We start from the raw sequence: 15,371 nt of genomic DNA, 5'->3' as shown, positions 1-15,371 counted from the left end.
TTACTGCTGTGGAGTAACTTCTGACCCACGGCAACCTTATAGGGCCAGGTAGATTGTCCTTGTGGGTTTCAGAAGCTCTAACTCTTTATGGGAGTAGAAATCTCATCGTTCCACCCATGGAGCCCTGATGGTTTCAGACAGCTGACCTCATGGTTAACAGCCCAATCCCACTTCAAATCACTGCAAGAGTTCTTCATTTGAAGCATAGAGTAATTTTTATACCATTTCAGAGGTAGATGATTTAGAAACATATCCCAAACCTTCTGAGAATTTTTATGTTTAGTTCACTCATTTTTATGGTTGAACCCATTGAAATTTCCACTTAAAGCAGTATATGTTATTATTCTCACCTTATTGCGCAGTGTTAATTAAAATAACACAAAATATTATAAGCAGTAGTTCAAAAGACTGACACCAGTCTCATGTGCTTAAAATGACAGAGAGACCATGATCACATTTCTTTCTGACAGGTATGTAAGATGATCTGTTTCCTGCTTCTTTTTTTTGTAGTTTGAAGAATTCAGATTTATATGATTGTAGGGTTTAGACCTGTCTTTAACATATGCAGGAGACTTCTCTTGGTCCTAGATGTCTCCCTCTTTTTTTTTTTTTTTGCACACCCGAAAACCAGTAACAAGGCATCAAACCCTTCTCAAAGTTATATTTCCCTTATTTCCTACACTGCATTTCTATTCTAGGTTTATAGATTCATGATGTCTTCAGTTAACCCAGTTTAATATTACAGGTCCTTAAGCTAATCATATTTGGATAACCCCATTTTCTTTTTTTAATAAGTTTTGTGCTTTATTTATTGCCCAGACCATTTTTAGAAAATTTTAACTACTCAATAAAAAACTTTTAAAATATATATACATTTAAAAAAGTACAAGGAAAGGATCACAGAGTAAAACAGTAAACTTCGGAAAATCTATTTTGTCTTAAGAAGTAATTCTATTCCTATAAAGTGTTGTCATCTTAGAAATCTTTTGTAACTTTTGTTATATTACACTCTGATTATATTAAACTTAACTATACCACATAATAACTGAGTATTATATTCACCTTATCTTATAAAATATTATACAAAGTCCCACAACCATAAGTCACATTTTCTGCCTAGAACAGAAGCCCCACAGGGCAAGGCAGAACTGCCCTTGTGAATTTGAGTGTAATTCTTTTTTTTTTAAATCATTTTATTGGGGGCTCTAACAACTCTTATCACAATCCATACACACATCCATTGTGTCAAGCACATTTGTACATATGTTGCCATCATCATTCTCAAAACATTTGCTATCTACTTGAGCCCTTGGTATCAGCTCCTCATATTTTCCCCTCCCTCCATACCCACCCTCCCTCATGAACCCTTGATAATTTATAAATTATTTTGACATGTTTTCCACTCTCCGATGTCTCCCTTTACTCACTTTTCGGTTGTCCTTCCCCCAGGGAGGGGGGGAAAGCCCCCTTTTCCGTACAAACTACTGCAGTCACTTGCTCCACAAATGAAACTTGGGCATCTTCCCAGGCTCATTGTACTCCCTACCACGTCCATTGAAGTTCAAGGATGTGACTCCTGTGGGGTTTGCGCTGCTGAAAGGTCTCACTGGCAGGAACCTTTGTGATCGCACCACAGTGTTCAGGTCTGCAATTCTCTCACTTGCCAATGTGTTCTTCGTGCTGCCTGAGGGTCCACATGAATCCCACCAGTTAAGGGAGAACAACATTGAATGGGGCATAATCAGGGCTTTTTCCTGAATGGGCAAGTGTTTCTGCTTCTTAGCTTCAGTCAAACATCATGCAAGGAAGGGCCCAGCTCTTTCTCAGTGGTCTGGCAGGCCAATATAGCCATGCCTCTCCATGGTTACAGAGACCCACCACCTCTGTCTTCAATGTTATAGTGGTTTCCTCCAGTCCTAGGAGATTCTCAGTGCAGGAACGCTGGCCCAAGAGAACCAGCTTCACTCTAGACACGTATGGATACTAATGTAGTCCTTTGGAACTTCTGTGAGATTTGTCTTTATGTAAGCTTAGCATGATGGCAAAACTGTTCAGTTCCCAAGTTGGGCCATATGTAGCCCCCAAAGTGGGTGCATTTTTAAGTCCCTATTCAGACAGTCAATAAATCATTCAATTTGACTGGTGATTGAATTATTGTGACCTAGTTATTTTTTAAGAGCTACAAAACCAGAGAGGTCATATAAAAATGATTCATTGCAAAGCCACCTCTCATATACTCTTCAGAAACCAGCCGAAACATGATCTTTCTCTTTCCCTTTATGTCTCTAAGAAATAGTAAACTGCCTGCCATTATTTAGATTGGATTCTCATTTCTGTCTTTCATTTCATATTTCATCACTGCTTTCAACTTCATTTTCACCTGTAGTAAAAAAGAAATTTATAAACTTTCTTGGACATTATTGACTTGATTATTCTCTCCAAATACGTGAAAATGCATATTTCTAATGTGATTTTATGTTCTTTTACTTACTTATCATTAATCTCAACTGATTCAATTTTCGCCTTTAACTAGTCTCCACATACTACTACATTCCTTTATCTTTTCATGTTACATTAATATTCCTTTCAGTTTCTTTATCAGAGTCTATATGTTGTTTGGTTTATCCCACTATGGGTGTCAAATAATGTTTAAACATTCCTTCTAACTCATGAAGTTGACCACTGCTCAGAGTTATTTAAAAAATGCTCTTCTGGATTATATATATTTTTCACTTCTGCTAGAACAAAGCTGTAGCAAATATTGATTTTTTGTTTGTTGGCTACTAAACTTCAAATGGAAAGAAAGGCTATGTGAATTTTCTATGACTCTGGTAACTTCCTGCTTGGGTACTGAATAAAATATTTCTAAAACCTGAAATACAAATTATTCTTCAGAGAACCTCAACTATCGTATTGTGTTTAGCAAGTCTTCATTTAATATAGAGGTGAATCTATTGGATTTCTAGAACCTTTCTTGTCCTGTTTTCTGACTCAGTAACCATCTCATATGGTGAAACTCTTTGTTTTTTAATGTACAAACTCTTTGTTTTTTAATGTACTCTCACTTTAAGATCTCTATGGTAGATAACACAGATCCCTACTGCTCTCTCTTTGGCAACAAATATCATTCCTGTTACAGAAAAAGAAAGGTTTTTTTTGAGAAATAGCAGTTTGAACTAGGCAGTACATTATTTAAATATAATGTGCTTGGTTAAAGTGAAGCAAGCAGGCAGTTTTATACACGAAAATCTGCAAAGTGTATGTGACTAGGTTAGTAGGTGACGATTACAACTCCGTAACTGTCGGCATAATCTCAAGACTCTTTCTAAATTAGCCTGCTTTGCTCACATTTTCTATTCAACAGCCAATCTGTTTTCCATTATGAATTTCTTAAGAGGAACCTGAGTTACACTTCTACAATACTATTCTTATCCTCCTCTAAAGAGTTTCTGGGTTATTTCTTTCCAAGAATTTTTTTTCTTATATTCCTCCTTCACTTTTCCTAGATTGAGTCCTGTTAATCCCTTGTCCTATGCTCTGAATTTCTTTTCAATAGAAAACCCTAGTAACACACACACACGTTTTTTATTAAGGATCCGTACTAGAGTGTGTCTTTTTTTGCTAGGACTGTGGTCAAATAATTCTGATAATACCTTTAATATAATACAAGAGTTAATCACTTTAACAAGCTAATCCATCCCATCTTTAGGGTGCACACATATCATTGGAGTTGTGGTAGCAGACAAGACCAGTGAAACCTGAAATTTGAACAAACTCTGATGAAATGATCAATACATAACCATGCAAGGAAATTAAACAATATCCATGTAAGTTTAATTTCATTCTAGAAATGCATTTTCTCCACAATACATAGTTCTACGCAAAGCTAAAATGATGGCAGTACTGCTATTGTTAAAAGTTAGATATAGATATAGATATACATAATAAATAAAATTAATTTATCTATATACAATTGAAAAAATTCATAACCAGATATATTTATATTTAAATGCAATTTTACTACAAAGTAGTTGAAGTCCACCTTTTTAGGTTTTCATATATATTTATATATATATAAAATGGTGTACCCCCCAAAAAAAGTCATCATTTTTTCCCAAAGTTGTGTATTTTAATTTTTTTTACAAAACAACTATAACACCTTCAAAGTATCTCCATTATACTTAATACATCTGTCAAATCAGTGATTCCATTCTTGGAAACATTTTTCAAACTCATCTGCTTTACAGCACCTCCCTCATTTTTTTCACCTCTTATACGGTGTAAATCGCTGTCTTTACACTTCCCTCTTTGTTTGTAGAAACAAAAAGAAGTCACATGGAGTGAGGTCAGTTGAGTAAGGTGAGTGGGGCAAGAGAGGCCTGCTGTTTTTTGGTGCATGGTGCACTGAGATGGTTGCATGAGCAGGTGCATTGTCATGCTGGCCAAACCAGGTCCTTGTCTTCCACAAATCAGGTATTTATTTTTTGGTCTCATACTGTTACACTATTTAAAGGTTTTGTCTTACACTTTTACACTATCTTTTCAGAAACGCTAAATAGAAAGCTTGATTAACAGTCTGACCTGGTAGAGCAAAATCCAGATGCACTATTAGTTGACATTTTCATCTGTTTGGCAAGTTGATGAATATCCAGAATGGGGTTCATCATGAATCAACATTTCACTGCTCGCCTAGTGGGAAAAACGCATATGATGAAAGCTCCACCCATTAGAGCTTTTTTTCCATTTTTTGGGAGATACCACCTCATGCATATAATTTCTAAATATATTTTTTTTCTAAAAGTACATAGGAAAATTCATTAAAAATAATAGAATTTGTCCATGAACTTGTTATATATATATATATATATACACACATACATATGATATGTATATATATAATTCATATACACAATACACACACATATATACAAAAAAATACATAGATTTACTATATCCAAAAGAACTAGTCAACATTCCACCATTTCAGGAGATAACATGCGAGCAAGAACCAATGCTGGTGAAGGAAGAAATTCAAACTACTTTGAATGCAATAGCCAAAAACAAGGCTCCAAGAATGGTTGGGATTCTTACTGAAATATTTCAGCAAGCTGTAGAAACACTAGAAATTCTCATTCGTCTATGCCAGGGAATTTGGAAGACTGACTTGGTAAACTGACTAGAAGAGATCTATAATAGTGCCCATTCCAAAGGCACATGACCCAACAGAATGCCCAAACTGAAGAAAAGTATCACTGATGTTGCATGCAAGTAAAATTTTGCTGAAGATAAAACAATAGTTGCAGCAATATATTGGCAGAGCACTTCCAGAAGTTCAGGCCAGATTCAGGAGGGAACATGGAACACAAGATATGATGGCTGATGTCAGATGGATCTTGACTTAAAGCAGAGAGTATTAGAAAGTTATTCACTTGTGTTTAATAGGCTATGCAAAGGGTTTTGATTGTGTATACCTTAATAAACCTGAATAACTGAAAAAAATGAGAATTTTAAAACACTTTATTGTACTCATGAAGAACCTTTGCATGAATCAAAACTCAGTTTTGCATGATGCATGTTTTAAAACAGGAAAGGTATGCTTTGGGTTTGTATCCTGTCACCGTTGTTCAATCTCTATGTGGCATAAATCAGAGAAGCTCACTTATATGAAGAAGTATGTGGCATCAGAACTGTAGGAAGATTTATTAACAACCGTGATATGCAGCTAATACAACCTTGCTTGCTGTAAGTGAGGCAGATTTGAAGCCCTTGCTGATGAAACCAAATTATTTTAACCTTCAGGACGGATTAAAACTCAATGTAAGTAATACCAAAATCCTCACAAATGGCCCAATAGGTAACAATATGAAAAATGGAGAACAGGTTGAAGATGTCAAGGATTTATTTTACCTGGGTCCACAATCAATGCTCATGGAAGCAGCAGTCAAGAGATAAAAAAATGCATTGCATTAGATAAATCTGCTGCATAAAACCCCTTTAGAGAATTGAAGAGCAAGGACGTTCCATGGAGGACTAGGTAGCGCCTGATCCAACTCCAGTATTTTCTATTGCATCGTATGCGTATGAAAGTTATGACACTGAATAAGGAAAATGGTAGAGGAATCAATGTATTTGAAAAAATATTAAAAATAAGATGGGCTTCTAAAAGGACAACTTGATGTCTTGCAAAAAGTAAGGCCAAGGTGCTCTTTAGAAGTAAGGATGGTAAGAGTTAGTCTTACATATTTTGGACATATTCTCAGGAGAGACCAGTTCCTGGAGAAGGGCATCATGCTTTGTACAGTGCAGGGGCAGCAAAGGAGTGGGATTCTGACAATGAGATGGATGGACACAGTGGCTTCATCAATGGCTTAGGCACAGTCACAATTTTGCAGATGGCATGGGATTGGCCAATATTTCATTCCTTTGAGTATACGATAGCTATAGGTCTATGCCAATTTGGTAGCACCTAACAACAACATATATGCATATATGGATAAGTATGTGTGTTCTAACAGATAATTATGAGAAATAAATATTAATCCAATCAATAATTTTGAGTAAAGCCAAGACCTAATAGTATTAAAAGATAGCTAAAAATGTTTATAAAGTGACAAGTAGGCTTTGTGGATATTGAATGCAATCCATTGGCCTTTAGGCAACCATTTCTAATGCCTTCCTATTTTTCTCCTGAGCGATTCACCATAGTAAAGCAATGGCATAGATCACACTTTGTTAGCAAAATTGTTCAAGTGTTACTCTATTATGTAACACAAATATTACAAGGGAATGTAGAGACTTCTATTGACCAGTCATTCCATTTGTGCTATTGTTAGTAATTTGAGTCACTACAGCAAATAAACTATGATAGATTTTTCAAGTTGAACAATACTGTGTTAGCCTGGGATCTCCAGAGAATAAAAATCAATATATACAGTGAACCCTCATTTATCACGGTTAATCAGTTTTAATCCTTACTGTGACAAATGAAATTCCGCGAAGTAGGATTCCTTATTTGTAAATCAAATATTTTCATAGTTAGAGCATAGAGGACATGAAAAAACACCCCTTTGTCACCATTACACTCGTATTACCCAATTTATTAAACGTAAAAGGGAAAATACAGTAAAACATTTTGGACGTACAATTATCATTTATTATTTATTATATTATTTATGGCATCTAGTTTACAGTATTACATATTTCACATACAGTTATACATAGTTCTTACAAATACTGTAATCAATAGCCTATGAAATGACTTAAGGGATGTACTCTACAGGTGGGTCGCCGTCTTTTTCCTCTGAAGGAGCGGGTGTAGGCAGTGGGTGCTGTTACGCAAAAACCGCAATAGAGTGAAGCCGTGGAAGTCGAAGCGCGAAGTGGCGAGGGTTCACTGTATATAAAAAAATTTATATCGAAGAAATTAGTCACACAGTTTTAGAAATGGGTAAGTAAGCCCAGTGCTATTCAGGTTAGTAGTTCATGTTAAACCGGAGACGTTACCTATGTTTGATCATCTGTGTCGATAAAATTTTTTTAACAAATTAAAATGTGGCATATGCAATTAACATACTCATGGTAGGAAGAGTGTGATAACTGACATGTCTCTCTTGTGGAACGTGATTGAGAAATTAACATTGAGTAGATGACAGGGATTAATAGAGGTGACGCTAGCAATTCTTAGCTTCCATGACCGGTTTATGGATGGAAATGACATAGCTCACATTTATTTAAATTTTCAGCAAGGCAAAACAATCATCAACTGTTAGAAATAATTGTTATGAATAAAAGAAAAGGCTTAAATAAACCTTCATTTTAATATGATTACCAGAAAGACCACAATATACAATAAGACTATTAATATAACATTACTATTAAACAAAATCCATAAACCTCAGCAACATACTCAGATGTCAGTTCCTGTCCCCAAAAGACTGCTGGCCAACGGCATAAATGGCATCTTGACCTGTGTCTCCACGTTCTTTATGGCATGGCTAAGTAAACCAGATCTGCTCCTGCCTGGGAGGTTTCATGCTCTTGCTCTGGAATCTGAACCTGACTGGCCTCTGCCTGAATTCTGGTTCCTGGGACTAGGGCTATGACCTATGACCTGACCTTATTCACCATATTCCACCATTTGTGGACAGGGAGAATCCTCCCGTTGATGGTGCTCTGTTGGAAGAGGTTTTACTGGCCTCCACAACAGTAGGAAGCCTCCCCTTCATTGTTTTGGACTTCGGTTTGATACTGCAGCCACGTAACATGAAGAAGTATACTGAAGGGAAGAGTGGTAGCTAATACCAGGCATAACTGAGGGGTATGGCATTTGGGGAAAGTTGGATACTTGGAGCATACGTATTCTTCACCTTATTGGGACGACTAGACTTTGCTTCTTTGAGTAGGTCATGTGATTTCCCAACTGCTGCTTGCATGTCTATTGTTTGTGGATCCAAGTAAAAGGGAATGTGTGTCCATTTCAGTTCTGTCTCCTGTTTCAGAATTGTGCTTAGTAGCCTAGTTGTGATGACTTTTGGTTTCTTTTTATTGAATAAAATCCATATTCAAGGCCATAGTCTTTGATTTTCCTCAGTGTGTGCTTCAAGCCCTCTTCACTTTCAGCAAGGGAAGTGTGTCATTTACATTCTGCAGGTTGCTAATGGACCCTCCTCCAAGCTTGTTCCTGTCTTCTTGTTCATGAAGTGCAGCTTCTACGAGAGCTGTTTTTGACTAGCTATCTCGACTCCCCCCTTGTGCTTGTCCATGCCTTCCTCTTCTCATTTTGGAACTTAGTTTCACTCTAAGTTAATACTATCCTTTTAAATTAAGTGAAAGATATTTCATATAATACACAATTCAAGTTATTTAGAAAAATTTTGCTTATAAAGGTAGACATACTAAATAACATACAAATATTTGTCAAAATGAATTCACTTTTTATCAGTTCCTGAAACTATTCAATCTATTAAATTATATAAATGTTTATTTATCATTAGACCATCAGAATAATGTTTCAGTATATATTTATATATGTAGTTATTTAATTTAATAATGCCATCAGAGGTAAGTTAATAGTCCATTTAGAAATCTCAATCTATTGTGACTTAAGAACAATTTAGAATATTTTGTTCTTTTTATGGCTTTTTCATACCAATGGAAAGACACAGATCATATTTCCATTGCACTTTTCTTGTACACTAATTGATATCAAAGTTACTCAAGGAGGCTACTAAAAGTCCACATCATAAGATAAGCAAAAAGAGCTCTTCTTGCATGAGGGGAAAAGTTGCAATCTGAAACATCTTCATGAGAAAACAGCAAGTGCCAGCCATTTCCTCCTGAGGCAATACCGACACTGGAGACGCACACGTTCTTGATCGCAGTCCAGCTGTCAGCGTAGAACGAAACGTGGAAGCACATAAACTCACCCGGGTGAACAACAACCACCTTATTTTATGTACTATGTCACCGGACACGACCTACATAGAGTTTAGTGACCTGCAATGCATTTGATAAGGAATTTGAGAAGTGAAATAAAAGGAACAATAATATTAACGATATGCCTAAAGTCCCCCTCAAATGTTTCAATTGTGTTCAAACAAGCCAGAAGAAGGAACAATCCTTTGTAATAAAGGTATAGGATTCTTATCCTTTCTTTTACATTCTTTTTTACAGATAGATAGAAGAGAAAAGAGATTGTATAAGATCTTCATTTTCTTTTTTTTCCTGATGTAATCAAAACACTGTACACATTTTTTTGTTTTATGCTCCACATTTGCAGAATAATTGGATTTCAGAATGCAAAATAGTTGGTATTCTTATATTCATCTTTAGTCTAGACTTTTAATTCCTCTTACAATATACACTTAATACTGCTACACATCTTTTGTCAAAAACCTCTAATGACTACAGACTCCATTTACGGAGGCAATCTATTCTTTCCTTATAAGGCTCTGAGAGTTATAGCAATTACAGTGAAGCCAATATGTGCTCTGCTATGTTGCTCTTTGTTCCCCACCCTCCCATTATGACCAATAAGAAACTGTGTATCTAAATGTCTGTCTTTTCTTCTCCAGGTACCCTCTGATGGCAGAATTTCACTTTACAAAAACTTGCAGTTTTCCTTTTGTTTGTTTGTTTAATTCCTCTGTTCACTCCATTTCTCTACACCCCCTTGATCAATTATTTTTCTCATCCTTCATTCATTCAAGCATCATGATGTATTAAGAATCTCCTACCTACCTGGCACTGGGGTAGGCACCAAGAGAACAGAAATAAAGACACTTTTGATGTCCTGAAGTTATTTAGTTTGATAGTTTTTGTCTGAGCTTTTTCTTTAGGCTACACTCTGCTATCACTCTACGTATTCTCCCCTCCCTCCCAAAAAATAACTGTAAAGGTAGGTTAAAGATTAGACAGAAAGAATATAGCCTGTGTTTGTACAGTAGTAAAGGGAGTTAACATAAATGTTAGTGTAAGTCTCCACTTAAATACAGGGAGTACATTAAGTAATATAATAACTTATTTTTAAAATCATCTAATAACTTCATCAGAAATATCATCGCCAAAACAAATTTAGCTCATATAAATTTTAATGAGATAATCATCTTGGGAAGTAAAGCAGATTTTCTAAGAAAAATACCTGAATTCAGAGCACTTATAATTTTCTGATTATCCTAAAGTTAATACCCTCCATCAAAATGCATCAACCATAACCTCTCACATACCTATTCACTCAGACACCAGGTATGAGTTATATATTTTGTTCCACACACTTAGCCAAATAGAAGGAGAAAACATAGAATCTTAAATTCTTCAGTGATTTACAGTTTATTCAATATTTCTACATTTTAATATACTAAAAAATATTCAGATTTCTATACTATTCCATTTTAATTACATAATTTGATGAATACCATGTGATTTGATGAATATCACATGTACAAAAATAGCATAACAATATTGAATATTTGTTTATGCATGAGAATACCACTTCTCATTCCCTTTGTATGTCTCAGCAACCTATTACGTTTGTGTGAAAGGAAAACATAAAATACTAAATTATTTAAACAAACTATCAGCGAGGGACCAATCTTACTAAGTTAACGCAAATTTAATTTTGTCTTGCTTTCTACCGAATGAAGGCTTATCTCAGGAGGATGTTTCATAAAAAGCTTTCTGGGATTTATGGCAGCAACAGAAATTCTTCTGTAAGAAAGATGATCACCTTTTTCTCTGGATTGTGGTTCTTTCACTCAGTGGAAGAGAATTTGGTGTTTTTTTTTTTGTTTTTTTTAAGGCAAAATGGATACTGTTCTGAATTTGACTGAGTCAGAGAGAAAAAAGGTGTGAAACAATATTAAAAGGAAAGCTAGATTATTTCTTTACTTTAAAAATATGTTCTAAATCTTTTAGGATAACTGACCCCCTTTTGAAGTTGGAATAACCTGGTGAATTTATTCTAAGTAACAACAACCAATATATGGAATAGTTCTCACACATATTTTCTACCCATACCTGAATAATTTTCTAATTTTTAAAATACATTTTCTACCTAGGTCTAAATGCTCACTGTGATGCTATAAACAGAAGATAGTTTTGAAAATTTGTATAGTGCTAAACCATGGGTTACCAAATGATTCGGTCTATCTAATCTATAAAGGTAAATAGTTAAATATTATGCAGCCATAAAGAAAACTGTGTTCCCCAAACATACTAGAAGGTCCTTGAACCTGGAGGACATTATGCCGAGTGAAATAACGAAATCACAAAGACAAATATTCAGTAAGATGCCACTAAGCTGTACACAAGCACTATGCAGACACACAAAAAGGATGTTTTGGTAGGTGTTGTTATATAAACATTTTAAAGAAGAAGACATATAGACTTAGAGATTATTATGTTTATACTTATGCATATATCTGTATACATGTATCTGTGTATACAGGTATATACATAAGTACACACATAAGTACACAGAAATACACATAAGAGTAAATATACAGGAAGACTGATATAAGATAGATCAAATAAAACAAAGAATAAATATACAGGAAGGCTGATATAAGATAGATCAAATAAAACAATTAAAGGACAAACATGGGATACTTTTTTAGACATAGTCAAATGACCTTACAGAATTAATTTTGGGCTTTGAAAAATTAGGGCAAAGTATGGTTTATAAACTTTCTGATCCATAACTTAATATGGTGAATAGCTTCTGAAGTACTAAACACATATGATCAGCAACCTAAGACACAACTATTGGTCTGTACTTATTTGTAACAAAAGATACAAGAGGAAATCCAGCATTAACAGAAGGTTCTAATCTAAGGACTAATTAACTACATGAATTTAGGCCTCCTCTACCTTACAATGAATTATTTTTGGTGAATTAGATTTAAATTGAAATAGCATAGATCATATTAGGCTAGAGAACAGAAGAAAATGTGAACTCACTGTACATGTATTTATACAGTTAGTAAAGCTGCCTGACTAATCTGATGGTACCCCTTACCACTACTGAATGGTCTCTCCAGGGCATAATAGATTACGATAAAAAGAGGAAAATATTGCAAATGGCTTGACAATCTCAAAATATCCAGGCTTTTTGGACTAATTAACACTGACGGAATCCCGAGATTATTTCACAGTGATATACTTTAAATGCTGAACAAAAACTATCCCACTTTTAACAATAACTTAGCTCACAAAGTAATGACTATCACCAATGAGAACTAAGCTATTCAAAAAGGAATTTACTTTAGGCTTTGTCCACAAAAAGTATTCTAAAGTACAAATGAGAAGTTGGGGAGTGTGACACCAGGTCAATGGGAATGGATCATCGAAAACAGAAAGACTTATAATGTTGATGCAATGTGAAAAATAAAATAAATGTTTCTGAACAATATTTGTTGAAACTTTTCAGGGGAATATGATTTTTCCCCAGCAATAATACAATCAACATCATTGCTTTAGGAAGAATCAAAAACAATCTTTAGATAATTCAGTTAGAAGAATCATTGGAGGGACATATTTAATAAAGACACATCAATTAAAATATGATTTAAGATTATTAAGTAATAAATGAGGGGTACCACCCAAAAAACGGAACAAAGCTCTGCTGGGAGGAGCTTTCATAGTATGCTATTTTCCCGGTTAGGCGAGCATCCAGCAACTCGCTGTGAGTTAGTGAACCCAGTGGTGTTGCCTGGGAAGGTTCTCTCTGGTCACAGTGAATTTTTACATCAAAACAGTCTCACTTGAACCTCGTTTTTGTGATGGCTGATTTAACCGAACAGCTTGTGACTGTGAAATTTTGTTTCCTGCTCTTGGAAAAATGCTGCAGAAACCGTTGCAAGGAACACAGCTTACAAGAACAGCGCTGTATGCAAAACTCAAGTGTGTGAGTGGTTTTCTCGTTTCATAAAAGGTGAAATGTGGACTGATGACAAACCTCATTTGGGACTTCCACGAATTTTCCAAACGGCTGAAAATGTTGACAAAATTCATTCACTTGTGCTGGAAGACCCACGATGGACATTGAAGTGATGTGGACTCTTGGTGCTCGGTTAAGCAAATATTAATGGAAGATTTGGGTATGAAAAGGCTCACTGCGAAATTGTGCCTCAGGTCCTGACTGACCAGGAGAAAAAGCGTCCACCGGAAGCATGTCAGGTTTTGAAAGAACTGCTCTGAAGCAACCCAGACGTTTTCCCCAAGGTCATTTCTGGTGAGGAGACATGGTGCCACTCTTAGGACCCTGAAAGCGAACATCAATCAAGCCAGTGGCAAATGCCATTGTCACTTTGCCCAAAAAAAGCTCATCAAGAAAGCAAAGATCAAGATGCTGTTTTTTAAAACTGTGAGTAGGGTAGTAAATTTGAATGTGTGCCATCAGGCCAGACTCTTAATCAAGCTTTCTATTTATAAGTGTTGAAAATATACCCCAACAGTGCAATAAAAAAGGCCTGATTTGTGGCAAACAGACCTGGCTTTGCCACCACCACAATGCACCTGCTCAGGCAGCCATTCCAGTGTGGCAGTTTGGGGCAAAAAATAGCATGCCTCCCTTGCCCCATGCATCTTACTCACCTGCCTGGCTCTGCATGACTTCTACTTTGTTTCTTTGAATGAAGAGGAACAGGACAGGACATTGATCTGATGCCATAGGAGCGGTGAAGAAAAAAAGGGCAAGGTGCTGTCAGCCATTCAAACAGATGAGTTTTAAAAACGTTTCCAAGAATGGAATTGCATATTTGACAACTGTATTAAGTGTAATGGAGAATGCTTTGAAGATGATAAAGTTATTTGGTAAAAAGAAACAAATTAAATACACAGCTTTGAAAACAAAATATTTTTTTGGGGGGGGGGTACATTCTCATATACACAATTTATAAATGTATATGTAATTTCAGATATAGTCTGAAAGAAATTGAAATAAGTTCTCCAGAGTCAAAATATAACTTTAAGGATATATCACCTAAATCTCCAAGCGAATTAGACACAATGATCATAATAGCCAAGTTATGGAATGAAACCAATAAACCACACATGAATAGAGCAACTGCTCATGAAGAAGACAGGAAAGAGGGTGCTAGAACTTACATATATTATGTATTCATGCTTGTTGAAATTGAAATGCTAAAATGTCTAAAATCAGCAATACTCCAAAAGTACCAAGCTCACTGTCATCAAGTTGATTCCACTCCCATCAACCTACAGGGCAGGGGAGGACTGTCTCTGTGCCTTTCCAGATTAGACCTCTGTAAGGAAGTAGAAACCTCTTTCTCCCAGGTGGCTAGTGGTTTTGAACTGCTTACTTTGTGGTAACAGCCCGACGTGTTACTCACTACATCATCAGGACTATATTACTAATTAGCTAAATCAAAGTAAAACAAAACACAACACTGGGTAGCAGTATTACAAAGGATTTTGAAGCTTCAGTATTTCCTGTTTCATGGTTTTCGAAAGCTGTCTACCATAAACAACTCAAGGTAAGAAATTTTAACTTCACAATCTTTAGCACAGTCACACATTTTTCTAATTGTATGATGTAGTGGTTTGGTCGGGTTTTAAATAGAAATAGGAGGAGCAAGAAGACGATATGGTGAATCATTATTATTATTACTCTTATTAGCTAAACCTTGAGCAAGGAAATATTGCTGATAAATGACCATCATATTTTAGATCTTGGAGGACCACAGAGTTTCTGTCGCAACTGTTCAACTCTGCTGTTGCAAACAATCCCAGGCAATATTATATGGCAGGCATGGTGTTTGGTAATAAAATTAATTTATAAAATAGAACCCTATTTTATTTTGTCTTTGGAATGTAATTTATCAAAACATCAGCTAGAATCTGATAAAGATTCT

This window comes from Echinops telfairi, unplaced genomic scaffold, assembly GCF_000313985.2.
Source record: "Echinops telfairi isolate 266 unplaced genomic scaffold, ASM31398v2 ScPeMD7_7467;HRSCAF=8505_1, whole genome shotgun sequence".
Lineage (NCBI taxonomy): Eukaryota > Metazoa > Chordata > Mammalia > Afrosoricida > Tenrecidae > Echinops > Echinops telfairi.
Note: the sequence above shows the minus strand (reverse complement) of the source record.